This window comes from Cydia pomonella, chromosome 5 (assembly GCF_033807575.1).
Source record: "Cydia pomonella isolate Wapato2018A chromosome 5, ilCydPomo1, whole genome shotgun sequence".
NCBI lineage: Eukaryota > Metazoa > Arthropoda > Insecta > Lepidoptera > Tortricidae > Cydia > Cydia pomonella.
The window spans coordinates 493995-506121 of record NC_084707.1 but is presented as its reverse complement, the minus strand read 5'-3'; positions in this window follow the sequence as shown (position 1 = coordinate 506121).

Here is a 12127-nt window from a genome sequence, read left to right as displayed (position 1 = left end):
GGTTGTTCCACAGTTTATCTGTACAATGCAGTGTTTTACTTATTTATTTATCGTATGGCATGTTTACTGGATTTAAGTTAGATATTAATCTAGAGATTGATGTTTGCACTCTTCAGATACTCGATGGCCCTTTCACTAAGGTTCGCGAGATCTTCAATCCGTCCCTTGAATTTGGTGAGAGGGCATTCCAGAACAATGTGTTCGACCGTCTGCTCAGGGTCACCACATACACACTGAGGGGAGTCACACCGTTTCAGTTTCAGTGTTTTACTGAAAATCCTGAAATCCGCTGTTTCTGTGGCCCCATTGTAAAGACATTCCGCCGATAGCGGCGTCTCAAGACAATTGCGCGTCAATTAACCGCCTCTAGCAGATCCTGCGGCTTCGCTTGCCCTGGGGAAATTCGATAACTCATGCAACCATTTACTATACAGTTAAATATTACTAAAGCAAGGACACTACTAGACCCGGATACGTCCTTAAACTACGTCCAAAAGAGAGGTATGGGCATTGTGAATTTCATCTCGCTTTGTTTGGTAGGGCACAGCCAGTGGATGTCGTTCCAGATCTAGAGCAGAGCCCAACTGGGGAAGTACCTCCACCTTACAGAAAACCGCAGCCAAATAACACTAGACCCTACTCAGTGTTGTGTTCCTGCCGGTGAGTAAGGTTGCCAGAGCTCAACGAGGGGGGGCGGATTTAGGGTCGGCAACGCGCATGTAACTCCTCTGGAGTTGCTGGCGTACATAGGCTACGGAGACTGCTTACCATCAGGCGGACCGTATGCTTGTTTGCCACCGACGTAGTATATTAAAAAAAAACAGCACGACGAATTTCGTACATTGCGCCGCCTGTTCCTGTCTCTGTCGTAATCGCATAATTTTATTGGTGTCCCGCTTGCACAGTAGCAGTGACCGTCATCATAGATGGGACAGCGATATAATTATGCGCTTGTATTAGAGAAAGAAAAGGGCAAGTCAATGTACGGAATTATTTGTGCTTAGCGTCCTTACTTTACTTTAAAATCAATTTTAAAGCAAGGACGTTTCATTGATTAGGATGATTTCATTTGGAGATTTTCTAACCTAATAATTTAAAAAATAGGAATATCTTGCGGTAACGTCAAACATAACATTTTGGCAAGCCGGAATTATTTAAGATTTTTTTTCGATTCCAATAATATATCATATGGTACTCAACTTTGTTAAATTAGGAAAACCTAGTAAAGTAAAAAAAAATATGGATCCCTGCCACTTTTAATTTGAAAATTACTTAACCGTTTTCCACTTATAGGTAGTTTAAAGATATTAGGAGATTATTTTACAACTTACATTATGACATTAAAATGATATCGCGCCTCGCTGCGTCTCGCTCACGCCAATACATGTAGTAGTAGTACCGACAACTACGAGCGAAATGCACGCTTGACTGACATCATTTAGATATCATTTTAATGTCACAATAAATAAATAATAAGATAAGCGCTGGTGGCCTAGCGGTAAGAGCGTGCGACTTGCAATCCAGAGGTCGCGGGTTCAAACCCCGGCTCGTACCAATGAGTTTTCAGAACTTATGTACGAAATATCATTTGATATTTACCAGTCGCTTTTCGGTGAAGGAAAACATCGTGAGGAAACCGGACTAATCCCAACAAGGCCTAGTTTATCCTCTGGGTTGGAAGGTCTGATGGCAGTCGCTTTCGTAAAAACTAGTGCCTACGCCAAATCTTGGGATTAGTTGTCAAGCGGACCCCAGGCTCCCATGAGCCGTGGCAAATGCCGGGACAACGCGAGGAAGAAGAAGGAGAATAAATAAATAATAAAATAAATATTATAGGACATTATTACACAAATTGACTAAGTCCCACAGTAAGCTCAATAAGGCTTGTGTTGAGGGTACTTAGACAACGATATATATAATATATAAATATTTATAAATACTTAAATAGATAGAAAACACCCATGACTCAGGAACAAATATCCATGCTCATCACACGAATAAATGCCCTTACCAGGATTTGAACCCGGGACCATCAGCTTCGTAGGCAGGGTCACTACCCACTAGGCCAAACCGGTCGTCAATGTTAGTTTTAATTAGTCTCTTGTTTGGGACTGGGACGAAAAGGCTGGGCTAGGACAGGGTGGGGCCTGTATTACATTTTCTTTACATAGACCGATCTAATGATTAATTAATCATAATCAAATTAATAAGCAACAAGTTGCTGATAGCTTCTGTAAACAATCAAGTTGGGTAGTTTGGCGAGGGCAGACATTGCTGGCCCTAATTGATTGACAGCTACTGAGTTGAGAACGGACGGAATTCGGGGGCCATCGAGACCCTTGTGTGCAAGTGAATAAATATTGTAGGACAATTTTGACGACCGGTTTGGCCTAGTGGGTAGTGACCCTGCCTACGAAACTGATGGTCCCGGGTTCAAATGCTGGTAAGGGCATGTATTCGTGTGATGAGCATGGATATTTGTTCCTGAGTCATGGGTGTTTTCTATGTATTTAAGTATTTATAATTATTTATATATTATATATATCGTTGTCTAAGTACCCTCAACACAAGCCTTATTGAGCTTACTGTGGGACTTAGTCAATTTGTGTAATAATGTCCTATAATATTAAAAAAAAAAATTAAATGAATCGATCTAGTTTCACAGTAAGACGTGTATTGCAGGTACTAGATAACGATAATTATAACGATAATTATACTATTTATTATAATAGTATAAATAATTAAATACATAGAAAAATTAGATACCCTTACCAGGATTGGAACCCGGGATCTCCTGCTTCGTAAGCATAGGCACTCCAAATTCAAAATTTTATTCTGCAAGTACATTAAATATAGAGATGTAAAAGGTCCCCAAGGTATAAAAAAAATTATAATCTAAATAAGACACTACTGCTGCACGTGCAGTAGCGTCCAATGGTGCTGGGACTCGGCCAGCACATGTAGTAGACTGTTGGAGCTAATACTAATAATATTTGGAGGTGTAAAGTCTCTCGAAGTGTCAAAATTAAATTTTGTACTAAATAAATCGCGTCTAGCTAGCAGTCTGATAAACGATAGCTACAGAATACATAACTAGTATGTATCCAATAAGTCAAGTATATTATACAATATTACAGAGACGTATATTTTCCACGGTTAACACATTAAGTTTGGAGATGTATAAGGTCCCCACGGTCTGAAAATAATAATACCCACTAACAAGATTTGTAGGTAGATGTAGTGTAGGGACGCCCGGCCGGAAACTGCGTTCATTCAGCCCAATTCCCTGAAGTTAGAGCTGCAGGTTACTGTCCCGGCGGCATTCCCATACCAATCTCCTCAAGTCATCTCGTTTTCCTGCAGAACAGAAGGACATCTTAGGTCCTTTAGTTCGTTTTCTCTTAGTAAGTCTCTACCGAATGTATTATATCGCTATATCACAGTGCCTCGTACATAATACACTCTGCTAGTATGTGGGAGCTAGTTTCCCCCTTACCACAGATTTGGCGGTATAAAGGCCAAGTGTGAAAGAATAAAAAAAAGTGTATGAAATATATGTATCAAGTTAAGAGACTGTGAAGCTAACTATCTTAAAACTACTGAATAAATTGAGTTGATGACCTTATCGTATCCTCTCCACTAATCAACTGATCAATTAATCATAATCAAAGTAAGCGACAAGTTGCTGATGGCTTCCGTAAATAATCCAGATGATAGTTTGGCGATGGCAGACATTGCTGGCCCTAATTGATTAACAGGTATAGGTACCTGATGTCATTCAGTTATCGTACATTTCACTCGTACTTGTCCGGGCATGTATTGGTGCAAGCGACGCGTGAACTAAATAACATGATTCAAATAACATTCTGATGTCAGTGTACGTTTGAATTAACCTGCAAGTTGAGAACGGTGTTAAAAAAATCAGGGGGCCTAATCGAACCTTGGAAATTGTAGTTCCTTCTATTCGCCTCTCTGTCGCTATCGAGGACGGATTTTAGTTTGTAACTGTACTTACTTCGCTGGCGCGATGATCTAAAATCAGTCTTGGCTTGGCCTCTAATACAACAGTCTGTCATTTTGCTCGATCCTGAGCGAATTCACTCCAGCTTTTGCCGAAGCCGAGCTCACGGAGGTCTATCTCTACTCTATCCGCCCAACGATATTTAGGATGACCAACAGGACGGCGTCCAGTTGGTCGACTCAAGTTTGCTCTTGGGTCGACCTTCACCCATCCTTTCGAGGAGGAAACTAACTATATTTTTGTATATTATTTTGGAAACGGTGATAAAGATTACACAAAGCATGTTTCAAATGACCGGTACGTTTTATGAGTACTAAGTCTCAAGTATCCTTTTCAAATAAAGTAAAAGATTGAGCTATAATTTCGTTTCATGTTTGTACTTTCAACAATAGTATTTTGTTGACGAGGAATGGAAAGAAAGGCCTTTTATGACAAGGTACACAGTTACCAGACCGAGGTTTGCCGAGGCCTGGCAAAGATCCGAGTCGGAAAATGCCTGCTTCCATTGAAGAATTTATAGTGCTTATCTCAAACTATGAGAGGAAATAAAAAGACTTCAATTTGACATATTTGTCTGATTGAACGAACCGTTTCTGTTGGCTGAATGCAACTTTTCCTTGGTCTTTAAATTTATATGCAATTGCAATTAAAAAGTTAACTCTGCGGAAAAAAATACTTTTAATAATAATAAATAATAATAATAAGCGGTGGTGGCCGAGTGGATATGATGTCCGACTTTCAATCCGGAGGTCGCGGGTTCAAATCCTGGCTCGTACCAATGAGTTTTTCGGAACTTATGTACGAAATATCATTTGATATTTACCACTAGCTTTTCGGTGAAGGAAAACATCGTGAGGAAACCTGCATACATCTGCGAAGAAATTCAAAGGTGTATGTGAAGTCTCCAATCCGCAATGGGCTAGCGTGGGGACTATAGCCCGAGCCCTCTCGCACATGAGAGGAGGCCTGTGCCCAGCAGTGGGACGTATATAGGCTGAATTATTATTATTATAATAATAAATAAGTAAAAGACTTTTTAAGATTAAACTTCTTTCTGTGGCAGCTGGGTAAAATGAGTTTAAACCACTCTGCTTGTAAGGTAGGTACTTACCTACAAAAGTAAATATTTATTACCAAAATTGTCTTGAGTATTCTAAATTTTTCAGAAATATGAAAGGAGATTCACCTTCAATGAATAATGAGGTGGAGATTCAAAATAACGTAATCAGGCCACACGATGAGCTGTCTATTCGACGTGCGTGCAAAGTTCTATAATGCATTATCTTTGGGAAGTAGGCACTTGTTTTTTTTTCTTAGCTTCTCGTACATAATTTATTAATGTACTTGTATGTATTTTTTTTGTTACAATTCAATAAACTTTGGTGAGTATATAAAGATCCCTGTTCTGAACAATATAAGCGTAATTTTACTGTATGTTCTACAAAATCTTCTTGAACTTTAACTTCTTGAATTTTTCCAGCTTATAAATAGGTAACTAATTGAATAAGTTTTCTAATAGTCCTTACGGTTGTTTGGCATCGCTGAGGCAATACCTGCTAACACCATTATTATGGTCGTGTCAATAATGAAACGAATATCACAAATCCTGTAAAATAAGTATTAAAAGTCAGGTTTTAAACACTGGCAACATTTTACTAATACTATTATATTGACATTGTGGGATTAGGTCACTTTGTGTAAGATTTTCCCACAATATTGATTTATTTATTTTACTAGTCAATGTATTTATCATTGTCTTTGTTCGCGTCTCAAATATAGGCAGTATTCTCCATTTGTAATGTCGCTCAGGTCTTGCATAATTCTTAGTTTATTTTAAGCATCGAGCCGATGGTTTGGCATAAACTTGAAAAAATTCGAGTGGTCGGGGATTTTAGGCTGTAACTCGGGGATGGAGACGGAATTATAATCACCTTTTGGCTTCAGGCCTCGTTTAAAGGGTATCTCTTTGGCTGTAAAAATCTTAATGTGTGTTTGGGCATTATCGTGTACCTAAAATGGTTGTTTTTTATTTTAACTCTTATGGCCCGATTGGAAGAATGAGATGCGGTAACGATAAGTTCTGGTTTAGATAAGTTCTCATTTAGATATCGTTTGTATGTCGTATAATTGACAGAAGCAGCTCGATTCGGGCAACTAATGTCACTTTGACGTTAGAAATATCGTAGATCTTATTGGGATCACAGCGGAATCGAAATAAACGTCAATTTTGACATGTCGTTTAGATATCGATATTTTAAAGATCTTTCCAAGATCTTAAACGCCCAACGTCCAACATAATCGCAATGTAAAAAAAGCAAAAATAAAAATAAATTAAAACAGTATAGACATTTTGAAATATTTAAACATTAATGACATTTATAAAAAGAAAACAACGATATCAAAAATCTGAATAAAAAACTTAAAATATAAAATATAAGTTACTTAAAATTAGAATAAAATTATAAAATTCTTGCCCAATAAATTAAAATATTAATAAGTTAAAAATAATAAAAACTTTAAATTAGATACAATTATTTATTTGATTCATTAAAAAACAATAACTTACTAATAAAATCTAGATTAAAATAAAACGAATAAAACCATATTCCTTACTTTTATTATTATTTATATGTATTAACATGCATTGGTTCAGGTAAGGGCGATCAAAACTGTTGGAAATTATGTTCATAATGGTGTTAGGGCTATCACGCACTCTGCAGAGCAAGGACGCGAACCGCCTGCGCAAAGTGGTGAAGAAGCACACGGTGCACGGTGCGTGCCTCCGCGAACATGCCCGAGGCAACCCCAACATCACCCTGAGCGCATCGTTATACTGGACGCGTAGGGCGCTGAGAGATTTGCGTGTGTGATGACGTGATGAGTCTGTGGGTTCTGTGGGATTGCACGTAAACAAATATGATCTATATGTTTATTAATAATTGTATATAAGCTAGTTATAGTAATCATCTGCATATATCCATTATGTATATTGTTATTGTCAATAAATAGAATATTTAAAAAAAATAAAAAAAATAAAAAATAAAATAAAAAAAATAAAAAAATTGTAAAAGGTCGTAATTACAAACTCAACTGAAATGGTTTTGCACTGCCATACTAAAATTTGTATGAAAAAAGATTAAAGCACCTCGTCGAGTATTTTTAAAGTGACATTCGTCGCCGCATTACTGCCGTGATTATGACGTTCAATCCGTCACTCATTTTATAAAGGAAATTGACATCAATTCTGCAGCAGTAATGCAGCTGCTGTTGACATCCGAATGACACCCTTTAGATGTCATTCGGATGACGGCTGCAGAGCAACTTTACTGTTGCAGGAGTGATTCATTATCAATTTCTTTGATAAATTGATTTGCTGATGTTGTCGCTTCGCTATCGCGTTACCATCCGAAAATCGTTTCCACAGCAACTGAAGGCTTACCGCGAACCACGTACAAATTTACAAGTGTGACAGAGAGGCAACACGTCGAACGTGGTTCGCGGTAGGCTCTCTGATCCGATATCACGACGACCACTCTGGCCTAGTAGGTAATAGTGAGCAGTGACCCTGCCTATGAAGCTGATGGTCGTGGATTCGAATCCCGGCAAGAGGGCATGTATTTTGTGATGAACACTACTTAGCTTTGCTTAGTTTGGAGCTAGGTTAATCTGGTTAAGATTCATATTTATTTATTTGTTATATATTTATCATCAAATGTCATAAACGACCTTACGACCAAAAAGAAGCAAAGTGTAAGAATTGCCTATTTAAATCCCCCTACCCATAGTGTTGATCTAGACCCTACTCATAGTGTTATGTTCCTGCCGGTGAGTAAGGTTGCCAGAGCTCAATGAGAAGCGGAGTGTTAGGGTCGGCAACGCACATGTAAACTCCTCTGGAGTTGCAGGCGTACATAGACTACGGAGACTGCTTACAATCAGGCGGGCCGTATGCTTGTTTGCCATCGACGAAGTATCTTAGGTTGATCTGGTTAAGATGACCCCTAATATTTATTATTAAATGACAAATACGACCTAACGACCACAAAGAAGCAAAATGTAAAAAGTGCCTATTTAAAGTTATTATTTCATCAGGTGATAAGCAAAAGCCACTAATTACTAAAATATAAATAAACAAAATCAACCTTAATGTCATAATAATATGGTTCATTATGGCTATGAACTTGTGCTTGTAATTAGTGAGTTTTTCTTTTACTCGTTTTATAAATGTTTATTGTTATGAAGAAATCGTTAGTGCATAAATAAAAGGACTCGATGCCATGGGGCACTCTCAATCTCCAGCAGCTATCTTTCTCCAAGGATCACCCGACATCCAAAATCGGATCGGATAATATGAAAACGCTCTGAAACTTTCATTTAAATAAGTGACTAAAATTATCTTCAACATCCCGTTATCAGATAAATTTCAGCTTTTTTCCAGGTTAATGGGTTCCGACGGTGAAAAGAGCGTTGGGAAAATATTTACTCGTTAAAGAAGCAATTAGTTGGCGGAAGAAGGGTGATATTGGATACGATTTAAAAAAGGGGAATAATATTATTTAGAAGGTTCCAGAGTAAACGTTACTCAGGTTGTAATAATTTATTAGTTAACTTTTTAAAGTTTCCGTAAACGGAATAATTATAATTTCTTCATGTTCTTCCGTCCATCCGTCTTGTGTCACAGCCATTTTACTCGAAATCTATAAGCTATATTTTAATAAAATTTGTATACGTAGCTTTATTTTGTTAGTCGCTATTTAATTTAAAAGTTACAAAAAAAAATAGGGGGCACTCCATCCATACCTGTAAATAAAGGTGAAAAAAATATTCAGTAATAATAATACAATACAAATACTCTTTATTGCACACCTCAATACCGTAACAATACAAATAATACAGCACATTAAGAAGAGGTAAACAATAGGCAGTCTTATCGTTAAAAAGCGATCTCTTCCAGACAACCTTTAGGTAGCGGAATTTAATGACCAAGGCGTGGCATATCATTCGATAAGTTGGAAGGAGTTGGCTGGAGTTGAACGTGGTATATGGAAATACTAACTCCAGTGATACAGACCAAGTCGCGGGCAGAGCTAAGCAGTAATAAATAAAAGAGTGGACGAATCATGGTCCAGCGTCGCCCGAATTGAGTTTACTTCAGGCCGCACACTCGTGATCAGGTTAGCCGCGCGCTATCACACGGAATACGTTATGCCGAAATCTGGTCGGATAGGCAAAACTTTTTGTATTTGGATTTAAATATTTGACATTATTAAAAACTGAAATAGATGTCATTATGGAAGATGAACTTAAGGAATGAAATCTTCATGTACAGTCAGCATCAAAAGTAGCGGATCAAACAAGGTTTCAAAAGTATCTACCATTCTGTAACAGCTCAACAAAATGTGGCGGTTCTCTATGTAGAACAATTGAGACGTTAAAAGATATACTTTTGATAGTAAATTTTAGAGATATTTCAATATTTGGAAAAGTTATCCGGAATATCAGATACTTTTGGCGCGTTGTTTCATCCGCTACTATTGATGCTGACCCTACCAAAAAGTGTCATCAAAAAACCTTAAATAGGTAGCGCTAATACAATACCTAGAAAACTTGAACAAAAAAATCAAATCATACACAGCGCACTTCAGTCCGTCAATAACGTCTAGGTTCTTAGCTACTCTAGCGCTACTCTGGAGAGATTTTGTACTATTATTTATAGCTGACAGCTGGACACTTTTGCAACAGTTCTACCATAAGAGATTTCACTCCTTTTATTCCACACTCCATAGATGTCATATTAAAGAAAACATGACGAAGCCCTCCAGTGGTGAAGGAGGATATAGGAGGTGCACATACTACTTTCCCTTAGAGTTGGTCAAACGTGTAAAGGTACAGGTTGGAGACTTGTATTGCATTAAGAAGCTCGGGGTGCTCAATAGAGCGAAACAGTACTTCACACCAGGTCACCGGCTTTCGTTATACAAAGCGCAGGTTCGACCACATATGGAGTACTGTTCTCACCTCTGGTCTGGAGCACCGAAATACCAACTTCTTCCACTTGATTCCATCCAACGTCGGGCAGTTCGTATTGTTGGTGACCCCGATCTCACAGTCGGTTTGGAACCTCTCAGTCTTCGGAGAGACGTTGACTCTCTATGCGTGTTCTACCGTCTGTACAATGGGGGATGTTCTGAAGAACTTTTTGAATTGGTGCCACCGTCACGTTTTTATCACCGCACCTCCCGCCAAAGAAACAAAGTTCATCCTCACTTTCTCGACACTTGGCAAACCAAGAACAAGCGGGCATCTCGCTCGTTTTTTCCCAGAACGTGCAAGTTGTGGAATAAGCTACCTTCTGAGGTGTTTCCCTTGCGCTATGACATGGGGTTCTTCAAGAAGCAGGTTTTTAGGGTTCTCAAAGGTTGGCAACGCATAAGTGGCTCCTCCGATGTTGCTTATGTCCATGGGCGGCGATGACTGCTTCCCATCAGGCGGCTCGTCTGCTCGTTTGCAGCCTATTACATAAAAAAAAAATTGACATTTGTAGTAGTAATGCGTGGTATGGGCATGTGATGCGGAGGGATGAAAGTCATGTGACGAGAAAGGTATTACGAAAGAATGTTAAGGGATGGAACGGGAGAGGCAAACCTAGGGAAAGGTGGATGGATTGTGTGAGAGATGACATGAAACGAACGCGAGTGAACGATGAGATGACGGGTGACAGAAAGATATGGAAGAAAAAGACATGCTGCGCCAACCCCAAATGAATGGGATAAGGGCAAGCGAATGATGCAGTCGGCAGCATTGCAGCAGTATTAAAGCGCGACATTACATGTCGCAACTGTCAAAATAGATGATGATGCCAGGATTTTTGACATTTTTATTTTTATTTTATTTTATTTTAACAACAACAAAATTACACAGCATTACAGTATATACTAATGCACTGCGAAATTTAGGACAGAAAGTATATAAATGCATACACATCAGGTACAGAATACAATCTGGGACTAAGTAGGTAGATCATTAAATTGTGTTATACATAAAAATAGAATTACAAAACACAGGAGAACCTTAATAACTAACTGAGGACGGACGGTCATCCATTGCCTCACAATGGTTTTTGCATTGCTCACAAATTTGCCTCCAATTACTGGCAAAAAGATCGCAGTCTGGAGCCGACTGGAGAAGTGCGTTGATGTAGTGCAAAGCACGAACCAGTGGTGATTGCCTGTACGCCTTCGTGCGTGCTTTAGGAGCCGCAAGTAAGTCGCGATTACGAGGCCTAAAATTGAACTTTGCGACGGACAGAGAAGGGATGAGGAGGCGTACCAGCTGTGAGACCAGCTGAGGGCAGTCTGAATCTCCACGTAATATTCTGCACGCGCCGATCATAAGTGCATAATTACGCCTCACTTCTAAGGAGTTAAACCCAGAGTTCCAAGTAAATATTTTGTCGGGTAAAGGAAAGGATAATACCCATAGACTTTTTTAAATAAAAATCTTAGAAAAGTCTTTTGGATTTTCTCCAGAAGCAAAGCGTAAGTGACCTCATGGGGGTTCCACACCACAGACGCTGCCTCCAGTTTACTCCTAACTAGAGAGGTATAAACAATCTTGATAACAATCGTGTTGTCAAAATCACGAACGTTACGGATGACAAATCCCAATCTCCGATAGCATTCGGTAGCTAGGGTTCTCATATGAGCATGAAAGTTAAGATGCGGGTCAAATATGACACCTAGGTCTTTAATAGTGTCAACGCGGTTAATTAATTTCGTTCCTAACATGTAATTACCAACTAGCGGACTACGAGATCGGCTAAAAGACATCACAGAGCACTTCTCAGGGTGAAAAATCAGTTTGTTTGAGATACTCCATTCATATACCCTGTTAATATCTTCCTGGAGCGATTCAATGTCAGAAAGTTGTTGTAGACCATAAACAAGCTTTAGGTCGTCGGCGTAAAGAAGACATCGCGCACATCCAGGGAGAGACGCCAAGTCGTTGATCATAACGCCGAACAGAAAAGGGCCTAGAATTGAACCCTGGCTTACTCCGGAGCAAGTATGGTAGGAATCGGAGACGAAGCATCCGTGCTGCACGTAC